Raw genomic sequence first — 16,901 nt, 5'->3', positions numbered from 1 at the left:
GAGTGTAAGAGGATAAACTAGAAGGAGCCGGAGGTGTCGGCTACATGACCTAAAGGGGAGGGAGTGGTTAATGCATCAGTAATAACGAAATTGAAGGCAAATAAAAGATGTGACATAAATACATAATTTCCATTAGTGCACCATTATCATATTATCACATACTTCTGAAGGGGTTTTAGAGGACAAAGATAAATAAACTTTGGGGACAAAGAAATAATCTCCCAAACAGATGTCCCCATGAAATGCTATATTACAACGAACCAATCCCGGTTCGAAAATATGCAGATAAATCTTAAACTCACACTTAGAAGATCACCATAGAGTGCGGTTATTATAAGAGAGAGAAGAAAACTAAATAAAACAGCTAAAGGAAATCTGTTCATTAAGTCCCAGGGGATACACAGTTTTAAGAGGGTATATCCACTGGGTTTCTTTGCGAAGAATTCCATTGTCCCAATCACCACCCCTTGGTGACTGCCGTATAACTTCGATAACCTGGAATTTAAGTGTATTCACATCGCCATCATGTACATCAAGCACATGACGTGTGATCGGTTTATCTCTACGATTCCTTACATCCCCTAGGTGTTCCCCAACCCCGTCTCCTCAGTTCGCGTTTGGTTTTGCCGACATAACTTAGGGGACAGCTACATGTACATAAGTAGATAATAGTGATGAGCGGCAGGTGCCATATTCGATTTCAACGAAATTCGTGAATATTCGATAGAATATTCGTTTTATATTCGTCGAAATCGAATATTCGTCATTATTCTTGTTATCGCGATTAATATGCGATTTAAATAATCGCGTATTGCGATTTTAACTTAAAGGCTACTCTCCTATTGAAATAGCAATGCGATTAATTCAAGTTATAATAATCGAATTTCGATTTTAACTTAGCACTGCTATATTCCATATTCGTTAATTCTAGCCTAATATGGAATATAGCAGTGCTAAGTTAAAATCGAAATTCGATTATTATAACTTGAATTAATCGAATTGCGATTTCAACTTGGACCTTGTTTACTATGGTTGGCTTGGTAGAATTACCATTGCTGTGCGGCGCATTGCTATAGGCCAGTGTTGGCGAACCTATGGCACGGGTGCCAGAGGTGGCACTCAGAGCCCTCTCTGTGGGCACCCACACCCTGGAAAAAGTCTATGGTGCACCAATATGCTTTAGACTTTTCCTGCCATTCATCAGTGCAGGGCACACTATGAATGGCACAGGCAGTGCATTGAATGTAGCCAGGCTATTATAGCTAAATGATAAAGTACATGGAAGATATACTATATTGGACTGTTGTATTCAGGGTAAATTGCCGTGTTGGCACTTTACGATACATAAGTGGGTTTTGGGTTACAATTTGGGCACTCGGTCTTAAAAAGGTTCACCATCACTGCTATAGGCAATGCGCCGCACAGACCTTTCACTTACCAGTAGGAGGAGCTCCCGGCCGGTCACAGACATCGCAGCTCGCAGGTAAGTATAATGCTTCTATTTATTGCTAAGTAACCATGGCAGCCAAGACTGCAATAGCGTCTTGGCTGCCATGGTAACCGATCGGAGCCCCAGCGATTAAACTGGGACTCCGATCGGAACTCTCCGCTGCCACCAATGATGGGGGGGATGATTTTAATTAGGGGGGGGAAGAGGGGAGGCCGCACTGGTCTAATTTAATACTGGGAATCCGCAATGGCCACCACCAATGAATATAGAGGGAGGGGGGTTGCACTGGTCACATTTAATACTGGGGAGGGAGGGGGGGCTGCACTGGCCACCAATAAATATAGAGGGAGGGGGGCCGCACTGGTCACATTTAATACTGGGGAGGGAGGGGGGGCCGCACTGGCCACCAATGAGTTAAATACAGGGGGGGGGAGGGGGGTCTGCCAGGCAGCAGGGGGCAGTCATGTACACAGTTCTCAGTATATTCTAACTTGAAGCGTCCCCATCACCATGGGAACGCCTCTGTGTTAGAATATACTGTCGGATCTGAGTTTCACGACGCTGGGAACGCTTCAAGTTAAAATATACCATCGGATTGGAGAAAACTCCGATCTGATGGTATATTAATAGGGGACTAAAAGTCAATGGGAGACGGATGTTGAAATCGCCATGCGATTACTTCGAGTTATATTAATCGCATTGCGATTTCAACTTGGACCTGGTTTACTATGGTTGGCTTGGTAGAATTAGCGAATATGACGAATATATTCGTTATATTCCACAAAACGAAGATAACGAAGTATTCTGCATCTTTGTTTTAGCTACCTATTCGTCAACTTCGCTAATTCTAGCAATCATATAGGAAAGTTTACTATAGAGACAGCTAAGTTTAATTCGCTATGCGATTATATGACTGCTTTTTTTTAAAAATAAATAGAATAATTATAATACCTGATAATTATTATAATTTATTTTAAAAAAAGCTAAGTAATATAATCGCATAGCGAATTAAACTTAGCTGTCTCTATAGTAAACTTTCCTATATGATTGCTAGAATTAGCAAAGTTGATGAATAGGTAGCTAAAACGAAGATGCAGAATACTTCGTTATCTTCGTTTTGTGGAATATGACGAATACATTCATTATATTCGTTTTGTGGAATATGACGAATACATTCGTCATATTCGCTAATTCTACCAAGCCAACCATAGTAAACCAGGTCCAAGTTGAAATCGCAATTCGATTAATTCAAGTTATAATAATCAAATTTCGATTTTAACTTAGCACTGCTATATTCCATATTAGGCTAGAATATGGAATATAGCAGTGCTAAGTTAAAATCAAAATTCGATTATTATAACTTGAAATAATCGAATTGCGATTTCAACGTAATTCTCAAATCCGACAGTACATTCTAGTATATGGAGACGTTCCCATGGTGATGGGGACGCTCCATGAGCACGGAAGTTGGCAGAATCGGCAACGGGCACTGACTGGAGCAGCCAGGAATCCAAAGGACAGGTAAGAACAACTTTAGGGAAGTGGGAAAGAAAAAAATATAACAATTAAAAAAAAATAAAAAAGAATATTCGAAATATCGAATTTATATCACTATATTCGAAATATTCGCAAATTAGCGAAGTGCCGATATTCGCGAAAAAAAATTGATATTCGAATATTCGCGCTCAACACTAGTAGATAACCCTCTGTGTACGACAATTAGCAAAGTCCCGTATGGTATATGTTATCCCCATGCAATTACTGGTGGTGAACACTTTGGATTTTAAAATAAAAGGGCAGCAAATACAGTCTCCACCACATTTATAGGTGCCCATCGGCTTGGCGTTGAGCCATGTGGTTGTTCCTATCGGTTTTTGGTAATGGCTATGTACCAATCTGTCTTTTAAGGACCATCCACGTCTGTATGTAATTGTCGGCAGAGGTGGGGGGGGGACATCATTAATGTCTGGATCAGTCAGGAGAACATCCCAGTATCTTGTTAGGATACCCCTAACTTTCTGGTTTTCACAATCATATGTGCCAATGATTCTAATGACATTATTACTTTTTTTTGGCATTCTGAGTATTACTGGCTAACAGAGATTGGCGATCAGTTTTGCTAGAGTGTTGGAAAGCTTCCCTCAGGACATGATTAGGGTTTCCCCGTTGTTGAAATCTCTTACACATATCGGCTGCCTGATGATGAAATGATTCATACGAGGAACAATTTCTTCTAAATTTAAGATATTGTCCCTTGGGGATACCTTGTTTTAAACTCACAGGGTGATAATTGTCCCACTGCAACAGGCTATTAGTGGCCGTCGGTTTCCTATATGTTTCAGTTTGCAGTTCACCCTGATGTTTCGTAATACGCATGTCCAGGAAGGCAATGCTGTCCCTGTTACTCTCATGGGTGAATCTGAGACCTATAGTGTTGACATTGAGATAAGTAACAAATTCTGAGAAGGAGTCACTGGTGCCATCCCATATGATAAACACGTCGTCAATATATCTCGCCCAAAATAATATGTTCGGGGCCCATTGACGACATGGCTCATTGAACACAATGGTATCCTCCCACTAGCCCAGGAATAGATTGGCATAGCTGGGCGCACATGGGCTACCCATTGCCGTACCCCTGAGCTGGTGAAAGAAACGTGTCCCAAAGATGAAATAATTGTGCATCAATATGAACTAAAGTGACTGGATGACAAAATCAGAGTGTGACTTATATTGGGTCCTTTGTGTACTAAGGAAGTATTCCACAGCTGTAATACCCCACTCGTGGGGGATGCTGGTGTACAAGGCCTCCACATCAATAGAAGCTAACAGGACGTTATCATCTACATGGATATTATTGATCTTAAGTAGTAGATCTGTCGTGTCTCTTATGTAAGAGGGTGAGGCTGACACAAAAGGACGTAAAAGGTTATCAACATATGTACTGATGCTGTGAGTACGCGTGAGTATGCGTGCCGCATTTTTTTATTTGAAGGGGGCTTTGAAAAATGGGCGGGCAAAAGAATTGCTACAGCGCGCTACACATGCCACATTGGGGGGGCAGTAAATGCAATATGTTCCTGTATAAAATAAAATAAAAGTCTGCAAAATAAAAATGGGCCACTTGACTGGATTTGCCCCACAGGACTAAGGCTGCCAGCCCTCCCCTGGCTGCAGTCGTGCATAACATTGACAAAGTGGGCCCTGAAAGACAAGTACAGTCCCTGGACGTAACAGCTGCTCCATGTGTCCATAGTGGCATGCACCTTCCTGCATAGCAGCAATTCCTAGGAGCATCCCACATTCTCTACTACATGAGAGTACAAGGTACTAATGGATTTTTTTGAGAAATAATGGAATACAAGACAATTTAAAAAAAATTCTCAGGTGGACAAAAGAGAGCTTGCAGATGCTGATGATTTAGTATATGAAAACACACTGAAGAAAACCGATTTTTGGGGACACCTGTCAATTTTTATCAATTTTGGTTAAGACTTGGAACTGGAAGATAATTTTCTGCAATTCTTTAGCGCAAGAAAATTTTAAAAAATTGGCCACTGGCCAAACGCAATACCATAGACCAGAAGTAAATTTTGGTGAAGGCTTGTAACTGCATGCAAAAAAAAATAATATACATTTGACAGCTATCCAAAATGTACTGTACTAATGTACCAATATGTCAGGTTAGGTACACTGGTCTGTGCTAAATAGAATTTTTGTAATTACATTTTCAACAGTTACTTAAAAAAAAAAAATAAAGGTGCAATTGGACACAGTCTGCAACCAAACTGTATGCAGTCAATGATTCTGGAAAATATGTTTTTGTGTACACTTATAAATGGTAGAAAAATTGCAACAGGTGCAATTAAACACCCCTTACTACGAACACACTTTACACTAGAATTGATGCAATGAAATGTGAAATGCTTTGAATTGCCCACTTATAAATGGTAGAAAGTTTGCAAAAAAAACAATATAATGTAAATCTGATACAAATACACTGTGATATTGACACATTATGACACATTCAAATATTCAGAATTGTGTACTTATAAACGGTAGCAAAATTGCAACAGTTTTATTTTTATTTTTTTGAGGATATAGATTGCAAATCCCCATGCTATGCATTGATCTATTGCTTCTCAGCACAATTTACATATACAAATGGCCTATACATATACATATGATGGCCTTGTATGCAGATTATACGCTGGGAAGCAATGTAAATTATTCTGAAAAGCACTAGATCAATGCCTAGCATGTGGACGCGTGATCCATGTTTTCTTCTTTTCTTTTGGAATTTGACTTTTAGTGTCTTGCTCTCTTTCATGGCGTCCGCACTCTTCCCATTCGGCCCAGGTGTTTTTAATTAGGAGGAGACTGCATAAGGGTTAAAACCCTTTTTCTCAGTTAAGTTTCTGAGAGCCTACAGATGCTATGTCATAGTAGAAATGGCTGCCATGTGTTGCTGTGACAAATTAGAGTAGGAACACACTCGAAAGAGGCAACCTTGAAGTGGTAAATGGGCTTATGCATTTTGATCAAAAAGTACAATATAAATGGCCTTGTGTACAACTTATAAATTATGGCGCTGTATGCAATTGATTATGCTGAGAAGCAATGTAAATTATGCTGAAAAGCACTAGACCATGTTTTCTTCTTTTCTTTTGGAGTTTATTATTAAGAAACTCAGGTGAAAATAAATGACCCCTGCTATGAACATATAGTGCACAGGTAATGACACACTAAAATTAGCTGAATTGCCCACTTTTAAATGGTAGCAAACTTGCAGCTGCTTTTTGGAAAAAAAAAGGTGCAATTGAACAGTGTATGCATCAAAATATATGTTGGTGGTGCTAGGAATATGCCTATAAGACACTTATAACCTGTAGAAGTTTTGTAACAAGTTTTTGGGGGGAAAAAGGTTGGCTCACACACAGAAAAAAAAAAAGATCTTTGATCAGGATCTTTGTGCAGGCAGTGCAAAATATGAACAGCCCCAGCAGCTGTCCTCACTGTAAGACACCCAAACCCAGTACGCCAACTGTCCCTATGTTCTCCCCACTGTATTTTCAATTATCTGTTTTCCCCTTTCAATTAGCAGATTAATATTTTCAGGACCTATAATTATTTATGACAGACATGCTATTTTAGATTAATTACATGTAACCTATAATTACGGTACGAAACAGAACTGTGAAGCACGCCATCTCTTGATAATTCTTTGTTGACCATAATGAGTGTTTATGATTAATAGTTTTCACTATCTTTTTATCAAAGTTTGAGCAAAGAACAGAGAGAAGAAGAAAGAAATATTTAGAATGAATTTGTCTGGTGGGAGAATAATCATTTTAAATTATTCATGACTTAAAAGATTGCCTGGAACATGTGAGCTCCCTGCTGCAGTCTTTTCATAGGCTTTTGTGACTAATAATGCCTCCAAATAGTTTAGATATTTTGCTGTATTACAGAAAAACATGATAGCACACAATACAATTTTAATGCTCCATGCAGAGAGGAAAAATGTTAAATACAAGATTCATAGAATGGAGATATGTGTTTGGTCTGGACGTGAGCAGAAAGCCAATATATAGCAGTATGTGGCTCATTGCCTCGTTACAATGCACGTTGTATGAATGGTCCAAAAAGGCTGTGCAATTAAAAGGCAGATAAATTCAAGGCATATCTATTGCCAATGATTGTTTATTATATCACTGGATTTCATTATCATTGCCATCATGGTTGATGTGATTTGCACCAGTCTAATCTCCAGAGCTGCACAACAAGCAGTTTAAGAAAAGCTCAGAAAATTCAGTTTGTTAGAGCTCTCAATCGAAAAAAGTTCACATCTTGTTCAGTGGACCGGGTGTATGTGATTACAATAGTGATTTCTAAATAATGCAGCATGAAGCAGTCACCCAGATTGCATCTGTGCAAGCATTGATCCATATAAAGTGCACTAGGGAACAAGGATTGTGGAGAAGATAAAGGGCAGAAGGAAGAACTACTTAAGAGATGAACTATGATTTCCGAATTAGGAACTTACATTATTGTCAGATAGATCACGGGCTATAAGGCATGCACGTGTAATAAACAATGGACCAAATTAGCACATTCTAGAATAAGAACACAATTGTTAGGTCAGTGGTCTGTGCCCACAGCTGTCCTGCTATTTACCATGACACCCAGCGACCTTGGAAAGCTGCTGTGTCCATTGCTCCAGTCTCTGTTCCTTAGGTTGAATGCACGCTCACCTGTGGCCTCTTAAAAGGCCAATCCTTCCCTACCCAATGACTAAAGTTTTCTTGGTATATGAGAAAGCCTCCCCAAGGGGAGGGTGCCTGAGCTTTGGGTTTTCTAGTGTCTAGTTACCAGCGAAGGTGTGATTACCCTTGTAGACCTTGCCTGTCTACCGATTCTGCTCTTTGCTGCCTGCCTCAACCCTGGATTTGCTATTTAGAATATACATTTACTCAGCCTGTCCTGACCTTGGACTGCATTCAGACTATGCTTTGCTTGATCCCTTGGTGCTTCAGCTGTTCTCTTGGATATTTCCTGCCTTATCTCTGCATTATCTCCCACATGTGTTCCTGTGAGCTCTCCGGTGTTTATCTGCTGTACCTGTGTGTTCCAGTACCTCTACTTTTCAGTCAAGTTATGTTTACCTAGTTCATCTGTATGGTCCATGCTCCTGCTAAGTATCTAGCCTGTTTGCCTTGATTGTGTCTGCTCACCACTATGCCTGCAAGCTTATACTTGTGTCTTCATGTCTGTCTCCAACCACAACCCTAAGTTGCCAAAAACCTAACTTCCTGTTCACAGATACCTGTGGTTTTGCTGTGTTTTTTTTGCATCCTGAGCTCCCATGCTTGCACCCCAGTGGGTCAGCTCCCAACCACACCGGAACAATCCCAGGAGGTAGCAGCCTAGTTGTTTCCCCTGCATCGAAGTCCAGATGCCTAAACGGAGGTTAAAGGGTGAATACTGCCTAAATGCCATGAAAAAGCCCTTAGGGTTAGCCCTAAGTCAAACCAGTTGGTTGGCACAGTGGGTCTACATACACTGATCTGTGACAACAATATAGGAATAGTCTAAAGGTGGTCACATCTTAAAGCCCCTTTACTCAAGCTGACTAACCAGGCAATTATCAGGAACAAACCATTCCTACACAATAATTTCCTGATTGTGACATGATTATGAGTGAAGCTGAGAGCAACACTTAGATGCAACAATTATCTCCACTGTTTGGTGATTAGTGATCACTACTGCGAATGCTTGCCCTTGTACAAGTTCATTATTTCTGGGCAGAAGATTTCTGTTTCTGGAACCTTTATGCAGGGCAATTATCAGGACCGAGCATTTCTAAGAGCATTCTTTCTTAATTATTGCCCTTATCACTGGCCTATGTAAAGGGGCCTTTATACTGCTGTAGGGAAAATGCTCATAACCAATGCCACTGTTCTGGTTATACCAGCAGGGTGTCACGATCAGTGTGGGGGGGACGGGGGGACTCCACAATGAACACAGGAGGGAAGGGGAACAGTAACTGGGCCTGGAAACTAGGGGAGAAACAGGTTACCTCCTAGACAACCCTAATCTGGGCCCTGACTACCTATCAATATGAATTGACCTTGAAGGTAGGAATATTCATATGCAGTAAACCTAGGCCCTGATTTCCCTATAAGGCCCTGGAATAAGGTTAGGACCAGAGACAACCCATTCCTCCCCAGATGGACGAATGTCTCTGTCTCAGGCCCAGATACAACAACAGGGAATATAACAAACACAAACAAACGCAACACTTAACTTCTGTAGAGAGGGATGAACAGAAACACCAGAGACGACCTCACACCAGCTCAGCCAAACCCAAATGAAGCTATCTACCGCATAGTCAGAAGGGTGGGGTCAGATTATAAAGGGTAGAAGTGATGACCACTGAGCAACAGCTGAGAAAAGGGAAGTGGTCATTACCCTATCAACACTGAATCAAGAGAGATCAAGGAGGCTGTTAGATTCCTCCCCGCTCAGCCAGTCTCCCTGATCTCCTGACACCAGTCACCTGAGGGACCGTGACACAGGGTTGTTGTCCCAGCTGCAGCAGTGACATCATTGGCCTCTTCAGTGCACCAATGAGACCAATGATTAGCTTTAGCACTCCAGTGCTACAAATGGGCTAGCATAACTGAACTTATTCTTTTGGAATCTTCAGCAGCAGAACATGCTATTGGTATAAAGAATAGGAGAACATTTAATCAGATTGCCAGGGAAGGTTTAACAAGCAGGCTGCCCATGGTGTGTTATGCAAGTTTGGACTGACTCACCAGAGTACCAAGTGGGCCCCAAAGGTCCAGGAGAAAAATTTAATTTGGAGTTGTCTTTGGATCTAATCACTTGCCACTAGGGTCTATTTCTTTGACTCCAAATATATTAGACTTTATTGATGATTTATTATGTAGGGGTTGAGCTTAAAGAATAATTTACTCTGGTGGGCCTAAAGGACTTTAGTCCGACACTGGTAGCATATAGAACAAATATTTCTATTCAAATAAAGCAATTAGAATATTCCAAATACAGTTTAATTATTTTTGTACTTAACAGTAGAAATATCCTTGCAGTTCGCTCGGCGGTCTTTTCACGGCGAACTTTGCTCGTTCGCGATTCGTCGAACAGGCGAACATATGGCGATGTCCACTGGCACCATATTCTTTTACATTCTGAAGAACTTTGACCCATGACACATCCATCAGGTGGTACAGGACAGCCAATTGAGATGTTTCAGCACATGGACATATCCCCTACCTCATAAATAAACCTGATCTGGCCGCCATTTTACATTCAGTCTTTTGCCAGTGTAGGGAGAGGTTGCTGTGTTAAGCAGGGACAGACTGTTAGGGCCACCAAACACTAGCTAATAGGGCCAAAAAAGTCCTTTTAAGGACTGGTATTGGTGTGCTATCGATAGGTGTGACTTACTGAGGGGTGTAATATACTTATAATTTACTTTCTAACATAGAAAGTATATTATAGTGCATTTGTATTGTGCAGCAGTTGTGTGCGTTTCTGCTGCGATACTGCAGCTACACAGAGTGCCAAACGCTACTGGAACAAATAATTTCTACTCTGGTGTGATATACCAGTTGCCCACCCCCAAAAAAACTGATTGAAGCATGGGTTTTATATACCAATTATATACTTTCTATATAGTGCATTTGGGTAGTGCAGCATTTGTTTGCGGTTTAGCTGTGTTACCTCAGCTACACAGAGTGAGAAACGCCATTGGAACAAATAATTTCTACTGGTGTGATATACAAGTTGCCCCCCCCAAAAAAGTGATTGAAGCAGGGGTATTTTATACCAATTATATACTTTCTATATAGTGCATTTAGGTAGTGCAGCATTTGTCTGCGGTTTTGTTGCGTTACCTCAGCTACATAGAGTCACAAACGCTATTGGAACAAATAATTTCTACTGGTGTGATATACCAGTTGCCCCACCAAAAAAGTGATTGAAGCAGGTGTGTGATATACCAATAATATACTTCCTATATAGTGAATTTGGGTAGTGAAGCATTTGTTTGCTGTTCTGCTGCATTACCTCAGCTACACAGAGTGACATACGCCATTGGAACAAATAATTTCTACTGGTGTGATATACCAGTTGCCCCCCCAAAAAAGTGATTGAAGCAGGGGTGTTATATACCAATATACAAATTATATACTTTATATATATTGCATTTGGGTAGTGCAGCATTTGTTTGCAGTTTAGCTGCGTTACCTCAGCTACACAGAGTGAGAAACGTCTTTGGAACAAATAATTTCTACTGGTGTGATATACCAGTTGCCCCCAAAAAAACTGATTGAAGCAGGGGTGTTATATACCAATAATATACAGTCGTGGCCAAAAGTTTTGAGAATTACATAAATATTGGAAATTGGAAAAGTTGCTGCTTAAGTTATTATAATAGCAATTTGCATATACTCCAGAATGTTATGAAGAGTGATCAGATGAATTGCATAGTCCTTCTTTGCCATGAAAATTAACTTAATCCCAAAAAAAACTTTCCACTGCATTTCATTGCTGTCATTAAAGGACCTGCTGAGATCATTTCAGTAATCGTCTTGTTAACTCAGGTGAGAATGTTGACGAGCACAAGGCTGGAGATCATTATGTCAGGCTGATTGGGTTAAAATGGCAGACTTGACATGTTAAAAGGAGGGTGATGCTTGAAATCATTGTTCTTCCATTGTTAACCATGGTGACCTCCAAAGAAACGCGTGCAGCCATCATTGCATTGCATAAAAATGGCTTCACAGGCAAGGATATTGTTGCTACTAAGATTGCAGCTCAATCAGCAATTTATAGAATCATCAAGAACTTCAAAGAAAGAGGTTCAATTCTTGTTAAGAAGGCTTCAGGGCGTCCAAGAAAGTCTGCTAAAGAGGATTCAGCTGCGGGATCGGAGTGCCACCAGTGCAGAGCTTGCTCAGGAATGGCAGCAGGCAGGTGTGAGCGCATCTGCACGCACAGTGAGGCGAAGACTTTTGGAAGATGGCCTGGTGTCAAGAAGGGCAGCAAAGAAGCCACTTCTCTCCAAAAAAAACATCAGGGACAGATTGATCTTCTGCAGAAAGTTTGGTGAATGGACTGCTGAGGACTGGGGCAAAGTCATATTCTCCGATGAAGCCTCTTTCCGATTGTTTGGAGCATTTGGAAAAAGGCTTGTCCGGAGAAGAAAAGGTGAGCGCTACCATCAGTCCTGTGTCATGCCAACAGTAAAGCATCCTGAGACTATTCATGTGTGGGGTTGCTTCTCATCCAAGGGAGTGGGCTCACTCACAATTTTGCCAAAAAACACAGCCATGAATAAAGAATGGTACCAAAACACCCTCCAACAGCAACTTCTTCCAACAATCCAACAACAGTTTGGTGAAGAACAATGCATTTTCCAGCACGATGGAGCACCGTGCCATAAGGCAAAAGTGATAACTTTGGCTCGGGGACCAAAACGTTGGCATTTTGGGTCCATGGCCTGGAAACTCCCCAGATCTTAATCCCATTGAGAACTTGTGGTAAATCCTCAAGAGGCGGGTGGACAAACAAAGACCCACTAATTCTGCCAAACTCCAAGAAGTGATTATGAAAGAATGGGTTGCTATCAGTCAGGAATTGGCCCAGAAGTTGATTTAGAGAATGCCCAGTCAAATTGCAGAGGTCCTGAAAAAGAAGGGCCAACACTGCAAATATTGACTCTTTGCATAAATGTCATGTAATTGTCGATAAAAGCCTTTGAAATGTATGAAGTGCATGTAATTATATTTCACTACATCACAGAAACAACTGAAACAAAGATCTAAAAGCAGCTTAGCAGCAAACTTTTTGAAAACGAATATTTGTGTCATTCTCAAAACTTTTGGCCACGACTGTACTTTCTATATAGTGCATTTGGGTAGTGCAGCATTTGTTTGTGGTTTAGCTGAGTTACCTAAGCTACAGATAGTGACAAACGACATTGGAACAAATAATTTCTACTGGTGTGATATACCAGTTGCCCCCCAAAAAAGTGGGGGAAAAAGTGGGTTGCAGTAAAATTGTTATTCAGTGACCACATAATGTACCTAGAGCCACATAATCACAATTTATTTTATGTCAGGAGAATACCAAATTTTTAAGGCTCTTACTCCTGTGGCCTAAAATATAAATTTTCTAAGATCAAACAGGGCACATTTCAGAGAATTTCCCTTTAAGAAGCATAAAAATCTCCCTTGATTAAGATACAGATTTTTTGTTGGACTTTTTGTCATTGATCCCCTACTAGTATGTCACTGTCCATGTTGTGGGACTATTTGTACACTTCTACTAAATATTTGGTGGCTGCAAATATGAGCTGAAGGTTTTTCAGGTTCGCTTGCCATTAAAGTGAATGGGGCCCGTCCCGAACTGGCAGTTCGCGAGCATTTGATCGCGATTGCGTTTGCGAACCATCCCGGCCGATGTTAGTCCATCACTATTTGCGTACATATTCATATAGAAAGTACCGTATCTAACTACTCCCACTTGCTATATTAAACTGCCCATTGCTTACAGACCTTTACAGCATGTGCACATTCAGCACTATACATTTGGTTTGGGCAGTCCATTTAGTTAGGTTTTGCATTGTGAGAAGGATAGATAGCTATGCATTGTATGCTGCTTTTTGCCACAACTCCCAAATGAAAAAGTGTAGAGATAGGCCTCTTTCACACGGGCATCGCGTGTGAGGGCCAGACAAGATGCGGGTGCGTTGCGGGAAATAGCTTGATTTTTCCACCTGAGTGCAAAGCGTTTTAATGCGTTTTGCATGCGCATGAGAAAAATCTGCATGTTTGGTACCCAGACCCGAACCAAGACTTCTTCACAGAAGTTCGGGTTTGGGTTAGGTGTTCTGTAGATTTTATTATTTTCCCTTATAACATGGTTATAAGGGAAAATAATAGCATTCTTAACACAGAATGCTTAGTAAAATGTCCATTAAGGGGTTAAAAATAATAAACAAATTTAACTCACCCCATCCACTTGGTCGCGTAGCGGATCTCCTCTTCTTTCTACTTTCTTCAGGACCTGGGTAAAGGACATTTGATTACGTCACTGCGCTCATCACATGGTCCATCACCATGGTGATGGACCATGTGATGGATCATGTGATGAGTGCAGTGACGCAGTGAAGTGGATGGGGTGAGTTTAATTTGTTTATTATTTTTAACCCCTTAATGGACATTTTACTAAGCATTCTGTATTAAGAATGCTATTATTTTCCCTTTTAACCATGTTATAACGGAAAATAATAAAGATCCGGTCCCCATCCCGATCGTCTCCTAGCAACCATACGTGAAAATAGCACCGGATCCACACTTGCTTGCGGATGCTTGCGATTTTCACGCAGCCCCATTCACTTCTATTGGGCCTGCGTTGCATGAAAAATGCACAAAATAGAGATTGCTGCGATTTTCACGCAACGCACAAGTGATGCGTGAAAATCACTGCTTATGTACACAGCCCCATTGAAGTGAATGGTTCCGGATTCAGTGCGGGTGCAATGCGTTCACTTCACGCATTGCACCCGCGCGGAATTCTCGCCTGTGTGAAAGGGGCCATACAGTATCAGATTGTCTCAAGCACCAATTCCCTTGAATACAAACATGGCAAACACTGTGCTCCTAAAAATACAATTTTGTCACACACACATAACCCCCTGAAAATAAGAGGACATTGACATGGTGTCATTGACATGGTGCTATGTGCTGTGCCCACTGGAAATCCTCAGGAGAAGTCATCAGATAGGATGGGATCCAACCTCCGCTAATCAACTGTTGCAGGGTCTCCAATGAGTGCCACAACCTCCTCCTTACTAAGCAAAGCTCTGTCTATTGTATAGCGAATGTGCTCGATATTGCAGCTCAGCCCCATTCATCTGAATGGAACTGAGCTATGCCGAGGCCACATGACTGATAAACGTGACATCAACGGCCTAGGAAGAGGCCATAGGGCTGACTAGAGTGCCGCTGCCGCTTCAAACATTGGCAGGGTTGCTTGAAGCCAGACCCCTGCATATCTGAGATTGATGACCTATCCTGGATATTTCCACCCTAGAGATTAGGTAACGTTACTAAATTTTCACAATAATTATTTAGCTACATATAGAGGAAACCTGTAAAAAAAAACTTTACTAAATTGAATTATGATGCAATACAGTATGGTACATAAAAGTAATTAAGTGATTTGATTATTAAACCTAAAAATGAAGGTAATAAAGTTATAACATGTTGTTTACCTAAAGTCGCTTAACCCTCATTACCAGAAACGTAGGGTTGTTAAACCTGATTATATTTCCTCAAATTAGATTTATCCTAAGTAGTTAAGTCTGATAGGTTCTTGGTTAGGGCAACCTGTCAGCTCTGGAAACAGAATTAAGGCTTCACAGTAATTCTGATCATGCATGATCCATTAGCATACTCTATTTCTTCATCGTACATTTTCTACACTACAAAGAAAATGGACTACATGAAAGCAATGATTATTCAATATGGCCTTTACCAGTAACTAGTGTTCTTTGATTAGAATTAACACATGTCACTGCAGGAGGTTAATGAGATGCAGACAGCCCTTCCAGCTGTCCCATAAGAAGGATTATGTCTGAGCAGTAGATAAATAGATTATACCAGATAGACAGTGTTTTGTAATGTTGTCACTTTAGTTTCAAATACAAGAGAACAATTAAAAGAAGTATCTCTACCGTTCCATAGACAATTCACAAATCTATATGCATGGTAGCAAATTTCTTAATGAAGAGGCAAATTGTATTTTTTTGTAGCTGAAGGGCATTTTTATATTTTCTGGATCCTCCACCTAAGAAGCTGACACTCCAAAAATGAACTGTAAGACAGGAATATTGTTGGTGATTGCCTTCATATTTATTCAGTATCATGACAGTAAAGGTAAGTGACTATTCAGATCTGTAGTGGTTTGTTATTATTTAGTGTACGTATTATGGATGTCTTTATTCTACATCCTAGAAAAGTAGAGATCACTAATAGTTATATGCAAGTTGAGCAGCCTTCATAATGTTTCAACTCACTCTACTAAACCTTCTCCACCAATTACATACAGTGTAGGAATTTATTTTGAAATGAAGATGAAAAGCTGAATCCAATGAGAGCTTGTTATATTTTATGATATTTTTTATTTTTTTTCCACAGAATGGGCCTAAAACACAGTTTAGGTAGATACTGCTAAAATGATGTCTACCCATGACATGTTACAAAAACAGAAAACTAAAAAGAACCTAGACAAATTATTTACTGAAGTGGCATTAATTAAAATCACAGATATCATTTTTATACATTGATTGTATATGGAAACATGAGTTGCTCACGTGAACCACTCAGTAAATACTTATTTCTCCTTCAGCGACATGCAGGTTTATTAATCATTATACAGCACACATTAGAACCAGTTTAATGCAACTTTTAATGGCTCTTCAGAGCAAAATCCATGATTCTCCGGAACAGGACCTAAGCAGTAGTTATTAAGTATGCCCAAGAACTAGGAGGAACTTGCTGAATATCTGATAAATAAATAGGCTGATTTAGTTTTCACGTTTAGCTTCCTTCTTTCTTTATGCAAGCATAGTTAATGAGCCAAGAGGAATCATTTACATCCTTGCAGTATACAGTAAACCCGATTTAAATCTGTTTCACTATATTTTTTTAATAAGACATTAGGACTGTAAATGGAATGAATACTAAAAGGGTGAGACCTTTTCACTGTTTGTGGTACTTCTTTGCTTTTGATAGTTAGACTTTGCAGGGAATCATCATGCAGAGTGATATGCATCTAAAGATATTGCTAGATACTTACATACTAAGAAGACTATTAATATCCAACAAAAAAGTGAATGATATGATTGAGACATAAT

Source organism: Bufo bufo, chromosome 4 (genome assembly GCF_905171765.1).
Source record: "Bufo bufo chromosome 4, aBufBuf1.1, whole genome shotgun sequence".
Taxonomy (NCBI): domain Eukaryota; kingdom Metazoa; phylum Chordata; class Amphibia; order Anura; family Bufonidae; genus Bufo; species Bufo bufo.
The sequence above is the reverse complement of the archived record's forward strand: the minus strand, read 5'-3'. Positions refer to the sequence as shown.